The 13,212-nt window shown below is 36.1% G+C and overlaps 1 non-coding gene across 1 annotated transcript; it reads right to left on the bottom strand.

Moving 5' to 3' along the window:
* Positions 1 to 922: 922 nt before the first annotated feature.
* TRNAG-CCC (transfer RNA glycine (anticodon CCC)) lies at positions 923 to 995 on the bottom strand. The gene has a single exon. It is a non-coding gene; the product is annotated as a tRNA-Gly (tRNA).
* Positions 996 to 13,212: the final 12,217 nt, after the last annotated feature.

Below are 13,212 nucleotides of genomic sequence, written 5' to 3'. Positions count from 1 at the left end.
AAGAAAAAAAAACTTTCCTATGGACACCAATATGCAGTGCATACCAAGGAGTAACTGAATCTTAATTCAGGTTTAATAACTCTTTCCAGCTTGGAAACTTTCAGCTACAGTTTCTGTGTACTGTGGAAATGAAAGAATTCAAGCAGACCTTTTCCACCTCAATTATAGTCAGCTTTTAGGAAGCAAGAGTGAACTTTTATGAAGTATAACAAGGTTTAGTAAATCCAAACTTTCCTTGATATTTTATTAACACATCATTGAGAAAAGTCAGTCTTCGAATCTCTTTTTTTTTTTTTTTTAAGGAAGGTAATGCAATTTGTACTCTAAGTTGTTCTGTTTGGTGGTATATAATTTGGGCCTCATTGAACCATTGGGGAGATACTCCTTGTAATTATCTAATGTTTATAAGGTCTGTTTTGTTTCTGTTTTTTCCCCCCCTTATTTCCAGCATTGTAAATAGCTAGCTCTGTAACATTGGATGACTCATAATATTTTGATGTCCAATTCTGAATCTTTCCAAATTGGGTTGATAAAATCAATGACTTAAAGCCATCTCTTTGTAATCTTCTTAACAAAATAATGTTTAAGAAATGGATAGTCTTAGATTCTGAAACAACCTCTTAGGCTCCAGCAATGCAAGTTAAAGTGACTTAACCTGCTGAAGAAAAAGTAAAAATGCATTAACAGTTCTAGCATATCAGGAATCATTTGAGTTACATCCAAGCACAGGAGCTGCTTTAATTGTATCATGTACATTGACTGGCTTGTTATGATGGCCATGTCTATCACATGGTCCATTTATAATTAGTGTTAATTGCCTAATGAGTGATTAAGGACAGATTATTTAAAGTATTTATTTATTTGACTGTGCCAGGTCTTAGTTCCAGCATGTGGAATCTTAGCTGAGGCATGTGAAATCTAGTTCCCTGGCCAGGGATTGAACCTAGTCCCTCTGCATTGGGAGTGCAGAGTCTTAGCCACTGGACCACCAGGGCAATCCCGGGGGGCAATTCTTTTAGATTAGTCAAAGTGTTCACTATGTATTGCCTTTGAATCTTTTCCCTCCGCTCTTTGCATTTCCTTTATCTTTACTAATCATTCTGTTTAGGAAGCAAAAACCAAGATTCTTACCCAGAACAAGCACTTTATAAAAAACTCCTTGTATTCTTCAGTATCTTTCATGTATTCTAGAAGCTATCTCACTTGATAGTCTTTGGGAAATTTTTCATCTTTAATCTGCAGTCTTAAAACCTGCTATGCTTTTTTGTTTGTTTGTTTTCTTTTGTTTTAACAGATTTAATGAGGTGTAATTGATATATAGGACCTTCCCTAGTAGCTCAGGTGGTAAAACATCTTCCTGCAATGCAGGAGACCTGGGTTCGATCCCTGGGTCAGGAAGATCCCCTGGAGAAGGAAATGGCAACCCACTCCAGTATTCTTGCCTGGAGAATTCCATGGACAGAAGAGCCTGGCGGGCTACAATCCATGGGGTCCCAAAGAGTCAGACACGACTGAGCGACTAACAGGCACACACTGAAATGAGTATTGGGTGTATGTATCTTTGCAGAATTGATATATAGTAAGCTGTATGTGGGATTCTGTATGTGTATGTGGTGGCACTAGTGGTAAAGAACCTGCCTGCCAATGCAGGGGACATAGAGACCGGGGTTTGATCCCTGGGTCGGGAAGATCCCCTGGAGAAGGGAATGGCAACCCACTCCAGTGTTCTTGCCCGGAGAACCCCATGAATAGAGGAGCCTAGTGTGCTAACAGTTCATAGGATTGCAAAAATTGGACACAACTGAAGCAACTTAGCATGCAGGCACACAACTTGTGTGTGTGTGTGTGTGTGTGTGTGAGTATATATATATATATATATATATATATATATATTTAACTTGTATATATTTAAAGTGTACAATCTGATACATTTTGACAAATCTATACACCCATGAAACAGTGACCACAATCAAGATAATGAACATACCATCCATAATTCCCCAAAGTCTCCTGCTCTTTTGCCTCTCCTTGTACCCTTGCCTCCCCAAGCAACTACTGATTTGCTTTTTGACACTAGAGGTTAATTTGCATTTACTCTAACTTTATATAAATGCAATCATAAATATGTACTCTTTTCTTGTCTGCATTCTTTCACTAAGCATAATTATTTTAGATACATCTATGTTGTTGGGTAAACAGTATCTAACTCCTTTTTAGAATATTACATTGCAAGTAGTATTACATTACATGAAAATACCACAATTTTTTTATTCATTCACCTGTGGGAAAATATTGGGTTGCTTCTAGGTTTTGGGCTATTCCATATAAAGCTGCTATGAACAGTCATGTACAAGTCTTTGTATGGGCATAAGCTTTCATTTTACTTGTGTTCTGCCTAGGAATGGACTGTTGAATCATATAGTAGGTAGATATCTTTAACTTATTTTTAATTGAGGTATAATTGACATAACATTAAAGTAGTTTCAGGTTTACAAAATAATGTTTTAATACTTGCATATATTGTAAAATGATCATCATAACAAGGCTAGTTAACATCCATCACAATACAGTTACACATTTTTTTTCCTTGTGATAAGAACTTTTAGGATCTACTCTCTTAGCAACTTTCAAATATGCAATAGAATGTTAGTAACTATAGTTGCCATGCTGTATATTGCCATGACATTCATTTTATAACTGGAAGTTTCTGTTTTTTTGAATCATTTCACTTATTTTGCCTCCCACCCCCACCTCCTGCCTCTGATAAACACCAATATGTTCCTGGTATCTAACAGCTGTTTTTTAAAAATGTGTTTATTGAAGTAAATTATACATAGCATTTATCATTTTAGTATTTTTAACTCTACAGTTCTGTGGCTTTAAATACATTCACACTGGTTTGCAGTCATAACCACCAACCATCTTCAGAACTTTTCATCTTGCAAAACTGAAACTCTACAGTCATTAAACCCTAACTTCCCATTCCCTTCTCTTCTAGACTCTGGCAGTCACCATTATACTTTCTATTTCTTTGAATTTGACTACTCTAGGTATGTCATGGAAGGAGAACCACACATTATTTGGACTTTTGAGACTTGCTTTATCTCACTAGGCAGAATATCTTCAAGGTTCATCTATGTTACAGCAGGTGTTAGAATCCCCTTCCTTTTTTTTAAATGATAATAATACTCCATTGAACATATATGCCACTTCATTTTTATCCATTCATCCATTGATGGACATTTTGGTAGCTTCCACATTTTGGCTGTTATGAACAATGGTGCAATGAACATGAGTGTACACATATTTGTTTGAGTCCCTAATTTCATGTCTTTGGGGTATATGCCCAGAAGTGAAATTTCCCCATCATATAGTAATTCAACATTTAATTATTTAGGAATTGCCACTCTATTATTTTTTTACAGTGGCAGCCCCATTTTATATTCACACCAGAAATGCATGAGGTTTGCAATTTCTCCACATCCTCACCTTTTTAAAAAAATAATAGCCTAATAGGTGTGAATAACCTTAGTGACTACTGATTAAATGAAATGAATGAATACTAACACATATATATGGAATTTAGAAAGATGGTAATGATTACCCTATACGCAAAACAGAAAAAGAGACACAGATGTACAGAACAGACTTTTGGACTCTGTGGGAGAAGGCGAGGGTGGGATGTTTCAAGAGAACAGCATCAAAACATGTATATTATCTATGGTGAAACAGATCACCAGCCCAGGTTGGGTGCATGAGACAAGTGCTCGGGCCTGATGCACTGGGAAGACCCAGAGGGATCAGGTAGAGAGGGAGGTGGGAGGGGGGATTGGGATGGGGAATACATGTAAATCCATGGCTGATTCATATCAATGTATGACAAAAACCACTACAATATTGTAAAGTAATTAGCCTCCAACTAATAAAAATAAGTGAAAAAAAAAAAGAAAATTAAATGTTGTTCAGTGTTGTTTAAGAGCCTTTAAACCCTTTTTCAAACAAACTGCTATGTAAAAAACATGGTCATTCTGTCTGAAGTAAAGTTGGGGACCTCAGAACTCTGCCAGTTTTCCAGGCTCTCAGCCCTGTTCCTATCCCTGCATTACCCTAAAGGGAAACCTGAAAGCAGTCCACAACATCAAATAGTTTGAAATATCACCACTTAAGTGTTCAGAGTTGTAACTTCTGCTTTGGTAACTAGTGTAGCCACCATTTCATTTAGTGAAGTTAGTTTCAAAAATTAAGGCAAAGAATTCACAGCAATCAGAGAAGAAAAAGAATAAAAGGAATCCAGATAGGAAAAGAAGAAGTAAAATTCTCACTGTTTGCAGATGACATGGTCTTCTACATAGAAAACCCTAAAGATACCACCAAAAATTACTAGAGCTAATCAATGAATATAATGAAGTTGCAGGATGTAAAACTAATACACACAAATCCCTTGTATTCCTATACACTAACAGTGAGAAAACAGAAAGAGAAATTAAGGAAACAATTCCATTCACCATTGTGACAAAAAGAATAAAATACTTAGGAATAAATCTACCTAAAGAAACAAAAGACCTATACATAGAAAACTATAAAACACTGATGAAAGAAATCAAAGAGGACACAAATAGATGGAGAAATATACCATATTCATGGATTGGAAGAATCAATATAGGGAAAATGAATATACTACCCAAAGCAATCTATATAGATTCAATGCAATCCCTATCAAGCTACCAACAGTATTTTTCGGAGAACGAGAACAAATAATTTCACAATTTGTATGGAAATACAAAAAACCTCAAATAGCCAAAGCAATCTTGAGAAAGAAGAATGGAACTGGCAGAATCAATCTGCCTGATTTCAGACTATACTACAAAGCTACAGTCATCAAGATAGTATGGTACTGGCACAAAGAAAGAAACATACATCAGTGGAACAAAATAGAAAGCCCTGAGATAAATGAACACACCTTTGGACACTTCGACAAAGGAGGCAAGAATATACAATGGAGAAAAGACAATCTCTTTAACAAGTGGTGCTCGGAAAACTGGTCAACCACTTGTAAAAGAACGAAACTAGAGCACTTTCTAACACCATCCACAAAAACAAACTCAAAATGGATTACAGATCTAAATGGAAAACCAGAAACTATAAAACTCGTAGGGGAAAACATAGGCAAAACGCTCTCTGACATAAATCACAGCAGGATCCTCTATGACCCACCTCCCAGAATAATGGAAATAAAAGCAAAAATTAAACAAATGGGGCCTAATTAAACTTAAAAACTTTTGCACAATGGAAGGAAACTATAAGCAAGGTGAAAAGCCAGCCTTCAGAAAGGGAGAAAATAATAGCAAATGAAGAAACTAACTAAGAATTAATCTCCAAATATACAAACAGCTCAATACCAGAAAAATAAATGACCCAATCAAAAAATGGGCCAAAGAACTAAATAAACATTTTTCCAAAGAAGACATACAAATGGCTAACAAACACATGAAAAGATCCTCAACATCTCTCATTATCAGAGAAATGGAAATCAAAACCACAACAAGGTACCATCTCACGCTGGTCAGAATGGCTGCTATCCAAAAGTCTACAAACAATAAATGCTGGAGAGGGTGCGGAGAAAAGGGAACCTTCTTACACTGTTGGTGGGAATGCAAACTAGTACAGCCACTATGGAGAACAGTGTGGAGATTCCTTAAAAAACTGGAAATAGAACTGCCATACCAACCAGCAATCCCATTGCTGGGCATATACACCAAGGAAACCAGAATTGAAAGAGACATGTGCACCCCAATGTTCATCACAGCACTGTTCACAATAGCTAGGACACAAAAACAACCTAGATGTCCATCGGCAGATGAATGGATAAGAAAGTGGTGGTACATATACACAATGGAATATTACTCAGCTATTAAAAATAATGCATTTGACTCAGTTCTAATGAGGTGGATGAAACTGGAGCCTATTATACAGAGTGAAATAAGTCAGAAAGCAAAACACCAATATAGTATGTTAATACATATATATGGAATTTAGAAAAATGGTAACAATGACCCTATATGTGAGACAGGAAAAGAGACACAAATATAAAGAACAGACTTTTGCACTCTGTGGGAGAATGGGAGGGTGGGATGATTTAAGAGAATAGCATTGAAACATGTATATTACCATATGTGGAATAGATCACCAGTCCAAGTTTGATGCATGAAACAGGGCACTCAAAGCCAGTGCACTGGGACAACCCTGAGGGATGGGATGGGGAGGGAAGTTGGAGGGGGGTTCAGGATGAGGGACACATGTACACCCATGACTGATTCATGTCAATGTATGGCAAAAACCACTACAATATTGTAAAGCAATTAGCCTCCAATTAAAGCAAATTAATTTTTAAAAAAGGACAGCCAATGGAGAATATTGATGGAAGAAGACAGCTCATAAGTGTACTGGCATTGTATTAATATTAATTTTTCACTGTAGGTATTACCTGGCTAAATGGCTAACCAGAAGGACTGCAGGCACAAGTCAGTAAGGAAGGTGAAATGGAAAATAAAAATAAAAGAAAGAATTAAAAACTTAAATACTTAAAGCTGTTAAATATCCTGTGTAATCTTACAAGTGTCCTCACAGTTCCTTGGTATGTCAAAGTACTTGGCAAATTCATATTATCCCCTAATCCTTTCAAATTGACTTGAAATGCCCTTACATCATTTAAAAACTAATTTCAAGCTGATGAAGCTTTTACTGTTCTTGTATTTTAAGTCTGAGGAGGCTGGAATCTAAATTGCTTGAACATCCAATCATCCTTATATGCATGATTTTCCAACAAATATACTCTATAGGAACCACTATTTACTGGGTCCCCCATATTGCATTATTTTCTTAGTGAAATCCAGATTCATGAATGCTTTCTTAATATGTATGCATCAAATAGTTTCTGAATTAATCAAACAGTTAAAGATACAACATAGTGTAATGGCTGACATCATGGGCTATGGAATCAGACTGCTTGAATTAGACTCATGTTTCTAATTACTTTGCCATCTTAGGTGAATCAGGTAACTGATCTGGATCAATACCTGACATGTACTGATCAGCTTTCATTAGAATCTATTTCATAGAATTGCTATGAAGACAGTCGTTTAGTTGCTCAGTCATTTCTGACTCTGCGACCCCATGGACTGTAGCCCACCAGGCTCATCTGTCTATGGGATTTCCCAGTCAAGAATATTGGAGTGGGTTGCCATTTTCCTCTCCAGGGAATCTTCCCAACCCAGAGATCAAACCCACGACTCCTGCTTGGCAGGCAGATTCTAAACCACCAAGCCACCAGGGAAGTGATGATTAACTATGCTAATATTTATAAAGTCATTAGAACAATGCTTGGTATATGCAAACACCATAAGTAGAATTAGATAAAATTTCCTTCTTTTTGGACAAAAGATATGTAACAGTTAGGGCTTCCCAGGTGGCACTAGTGGTAAAGAACCCACCTGCCAATTCAGGATATATAAGAGACATGGGTTCAATCCCTAGGTTGGGAAGACCCCCCCTGGAGGAGAACATGTCAATCCTCTTCAGTATTCTGATCTGGAGACTCTCCATGGACAGAAGAGCCTGGTGGCCTACAGTCCATAGGGTTACAAAGAGTCAGACACAACTAAAGTGACTTAGCATGCATGTATGCATGCATGTTGCAGCTATATTTTCCTAGAGATGAGTTATATATTGATCATGTGCTACCTCACTTTATAAATCCAAGGGGCTGTATATGGATTTGATGAGTGCCTTTCTACAAAGTACTTTAGATGCAAACAGAACAGGAGTGTGTTACTCAGAGCACTTACTTCCCTCCATAATCTGGTGCCTGCTACTTTACCTGCCATCTCTCATCAATCTTTTACATACTTCATTGATTTAAGCCATAACAAAATACTTATAATCATTCAGAGGAATCATGCTTTCTCAACTTCTACACTGCCTCAAATTCTGTTCCTTCTTCCTGAGTCATCCCTGCAACATTTCTTCTTCTAGCTAACTCATGTGAGATTTCAGTACTAATTGAGCAACTGTAATTAACTGTTTAATTTTATGTGAGTTCTGGGCTTGATGACAGAGTATCATAGCAACTACCCCAAAAAAATAAAAATAAAAAAACAACTCCCAAATCAGTAAATACTATGGGGAAGCAAAAAGATATTCCATGTTAGCCTTCTCAGCCTGTGTTATAGTATAAAATTCATTCAACCTAATATGCATCTTATAGCCAGGTCCCCATTCCACCTGTAGCCAGAGCACTGGTCTCTCCTCTGTCTTTAGCCCATTTTCCCTTTCGTTTCTCCATGGCATTTGCCTTAGGGCCAGATTAAACTATAGCCATTATTTACCACTTGTCACCCCTTGGAAATTCTGGACAAACTTGTCTTATAAATTGCCTTTCCCTTTCTGTGCTGGTGCCAATTTCTGACTACAGTGGTGTAACAACTACCCAGAATAAGGCTTTAACATATCTCAAATCTTCATACTAATTCCCAGTCAATAGCCCCCTGAGGTAACCACTACCATTATATATTAGTATTGACTCTTTTAAAAATCATATAAATAGAATATAGTATGTACTCTTTCTTTCAACATTAATGTAAATAGGATGCATTCATATTGTTACATGTATTTTGTTCTTTTCATTGCTCTTGCCCGGTAGGAATTTAAAACTACTAATTTAAATATTATATTGTTAGACATTTGTGTTACTTTCAGTTTTGACTAAAGCTCAATTTTTTAATAAAGTTTCTTACATGCATTTATACTTATGATGTACACCTTAAAGTGGAATTTATGAGCAGTAAAAATGTACACACACACACACACACGAACACACACCCCTACCAAGGACAAATATAACTCTAAACCCATAATGAGTAAGAGAATCAGTCATCATTTACTAGGAGCAACCTGTTTTCCCTGACATGTACTGGGCATGGCTGCCTCATAATTTGTAACACAGATTATTTTTCAGCATAATTCACATTTAACATGATAATGAAGATGGTCTTGATTTCTCATTACTTATCATTCACTTGTGTGTGTGTGTGTGTGTGTGTGTGTGTGTGTGTGCTTAGACATTCAGTCGTGTCCAACTCTTTGTAATCCCATGAACTGTAGCCTGCCAGGCTCCTCTGTCCATGGGATTCTCCAGGCAAGACTACTGGAGTGGGTTGACATTTCCTTCTCCAAAGGATCTTCCCGACCCAGGGATCAAACCTGTGTCTCTTATGTCCCCTGCAGATTCTTTACCACTAGCGCCACCTGAGTGGTCCCTAGGAAAAGACTAAATGTGAATTTCTTCAACTTCACCTATGCCACTCAACTACTGCCCTTCCAGACATGCTTTGGATAACAAAGGGCCAGAATACAGCCATGAATGCTTCTTAATATCCATTCTTTTACCTAAGAAAATTCAGCTAGGAAAACTTAAGATGTCAGTAATTCTTAACTAAGGGTCTGTTTAGTATATAACAGTGTGTGTGTGTGTGTGTGTGTGTGTATGTATATATATATATATATATATATATATATATATATATATATATATATATATATATATATATATATATATATACCCTCCTTAATTCAGACTACTGTAAATGTAATAGTCCTGGGTTTTAGAATTATAAGATACTATATTCGATTGTATATCTTTTCAAGAGTCAGCATGTCCTGTATCTCATTTGAACCATACAATTCTTATGATTATTAGACAGGAGAGATGGTTATTTCCATCAGATGTATGGAGAAGCTGAGATAGAGGGGTAAGAGTAAAGTTAGCATGGTGGAGTAGGAAAAAGAACTAAATGAAGAACAAAAACACACATGACCTCATACCCTAGAAGCCATTAACTGGTTGCATGACATTTTTAAGATATTTACCTGTTTATTCCCCTTTTGAAATGATGATGAAATCTGTGCTGTGTACCTACTGTAGATGTTGTGAGGTAAAATAAAATGCAGATAAAACATTTTACAAAAGTATAGGCACTAAGCAAATGTGAGGTATTCTTATGGACTTGTTCACAGCTATACATTTCATCAGGGATGCAGTTAGTATGAGAAACCATCCCACATGGAAGAATCTAGTGCTTTTTCATAACATTAAGATGTGGGGAAATAACACAAATATAGAATCTCAAATGTCTTTCTAAATGTTTCTCTTGATTTCATGCTTGACCTACAGTAGCCTGAGAAAACTTTTTTAAAACATGAAAATATTCATCATGTCATTCCCCTGCCTAAAACTGTTTGATGGCTTCCCATTACACTAAAAATCAAACCCACACTCCTTTCCATGATCTACAAGACCAGGTCTGATCTGGCTGCTGCCTATCTTGCTAACCGTTATTTTCTGTTTCTGTCAGTCACTCCCTTCAGACACGTTCATTTAACTTCCTTGAATTCTCCTAGCTCTTTCCTATCTCAGCACTTCTGTACGTGTTAGTGCCTTTGTTTGAAATGACCCCTCTGCCTTCACCTGATAATGGCTCCTCATATTTTGGAATTCAGATTTAAATGTTACTTTCTTAGAGAGGCTATTTGTATATAGTATGTATGTCATGACACTTTTTCTCATAGCACCCCCTTTTTTTAAATGTTATGGTCTTTATAACCATAGTCTTCATAGTCTTTATTTTTAAAAAAAATTAAGTATTTTTTAAAAATGTTTGCTTTTCCTAATATACACTTCATGAAGGCAGAGATCTTGTGTGTTGTTTATCAGACGATGAGCAATGCTTATCATAGTAACTGACATATAGTAGCCATTCAATTAATGTTTGATGAATGCTGCTTTTGATCAAAAATTTCAGTGCTCTCTTCTGATAAAAGGAACACGAATGCTACTTTTTGAGGAAAAACCATGACTAAGCCTTTGTTTTGAAAGAATAATCATTAATAGTATCCAATATTTTTAGATTATGAACTTTTCAACCTGTGGTCCCCATCTGAAGAAGACTAGTAATTCTGTCATCCCTCACATGCCCCTGGAAGCCAGGATTCATTTATCTTTATTGCTGGTACCCACTTCTCTGATTTCACACAAACTTTGGGAGAAAACAGATCCTCCTGACAAATATGAATCTGTTGGTCAAGAGAAAAGTGTCATCATTAATCAGAAGGATATATTAACTATAGCATTTATACAGTATGCTATCTTAAAAGGAATTTTTGAACGTTCAACAAAAATACCCCTTAATCACATGCCATTTTGATGATTATACAAAAGGCTAGAGAAAATTTCAATTTTATTGGTATGATATTATCTTTGTTAGAAATGGCACCAGAAGATAAAAAATCAGATACTGTATCATTAGGTAGAATTTCACTGTACTCTTTTCTTTCTCCCCATGTCCCCAGGGATCCACTCCTGCTTTCTAGATATTTCAGCTTGAATTTAAAAAATGACTCATAGATCATTCCCTGGGTGGGAATATCTTGCAAAGCCCTTTATATTCTGTTCATCTTTGAACCCATCCATGGTCTTCCTGTGCTAACCCTACAAACGATCTGTGAAATATTTAACATCTTCAATGCTTCCCAATTCCCACTGATACCAGGACACTAAGCTTTTACTATAATATAATATCTTAACAGATAAAGGAAAGAATATAAAACATGGTTTCAATTTTGATTTCTTTATTTTCCTGTATGAATGCATTATCATTAGCCAACCATTCAGTACAGTTGCAGGCATCTGTTTATTTAAATTAAGTGCTGTGTCATCTGGTAAGTGTGTTTAACCTTATGAAAATTGCCAACATATTTTCCAGAGTGTGTCATTTTACATTCCCACTACTGGTGTATGAGTGATCCACTCTTTCCATATCCTTGCCCGAATTTTGTGTTGTCACTAATTTCCACATGTGTAGTACTAGCTCACTGTGGCTTTAATCTGACTTCCCTTAATGGCTAATGAAGTTGAACATTCTTTCATGGGTTTATTTGTCATCTGTATACCCTCTGGTGAAACGTCTGTTCCTGTCTTTTGCCCATTTTTAAATTGGATTTCTTGCTTTTTTCTGTTGATTTTACAGAGTACTTTAAATATTCAGGATAAAGTTCTTTGTTGGATAGATGATTTGCAAATATTTTCTCTAGTTTGTGGTTTGTCTTTGCATTTGTTAGCAGGTTTTCCACATTGCAATAGTTGTAAATTTTAGTGAAACTAATTTCCAACTTTTCCTTTTATAGATCACACCTTTGGTATTAAATAAAAAAATTACTTGCTTAATCCTAAATCAAGAAGTTTTTATCCATTTTTTTTCCTACGAATTTTATAGCTTAATACTTTACATTTAGAAACATGATCCATCTTTTGGTAATTTTTATAAGGCATAAAGCTTAAGTTGATTTTTTTTTGTCTTCTTAACCTACGAATGTCCAGTTGTAGAAATGACTGTCTATCCTTCCATCTTTGAATTGTTTTTGCATCTTTGTCAAACATCAGTCATATTAGTGTGGGTCTATTCTGGACACTGGGCTTCTCTATTGGCTCATATGGTAACGAGTCTGTTTGCAGTGCAGCAGACCTGTGTTTGATCCCTGGGTTGGAAAGATCCTCTGGAGAAGGGAATGGCAATCCACTCCAGTATTCTTGCCTGGAGAATCCCACAAACAGAGGAGCCTGGTGGGCTACAATCCATGGGGTTGCAAAGAGTTGGACACGACTGAGTGACTGATACTTTCACTTTCATTCTGGAGTTTATTATGTTCCATTGATTTACGTGTCTGTCTACTAATATCATACTATCTTGATTACTGTGGCTATATGATATCTTGAAATCAGGTAGTATGATTCTTCAACCTTGTTCTTTTTCAAAATTTTTTCATGATTTCTACATCCTCTGTGTTTCCATATTTTTTTCCTTTTTTAATTTTTATTTTTTCATTTATTTTTATTATTTGGAAGCTAACCACTTTACAATATTGTAGTGGTTTTTGCCATACACTGACATGAATCAGCCTTGGATTTACATGTGTTCCCCATCCCGATCCCCCATCCCACCTTTTCACCCTTGATAGTATACTTGTTTCAATGCTATTCTCTCAGAACATCCCACCCTCACCTTCTCCCACAGAGTTTAAAAGTCTGTTCTGTTTTGCCATATAAAATTAAGATTCAACTTTTACATATCTACAAAAAATCCTGTTGGGATTTTGATGAAG

Source organism: Dama dama, chromosome X, assembly GCF_033118175.1.
Source record: "Dama dama isolate Ldn47 chromosome X, ASM3311817v1, whole genome shotgun sequence".
NCBI lineage: Eukaryota > Metazoa > Chordata > Mammalia > Artiodactyla > Cervidae > Dama > Dama dama.
The sequence above is the reverse complement of the archived record's forward strand: the minus strand, read 5'-3'. Positions and strand labels throughout refer to the sequence as shown.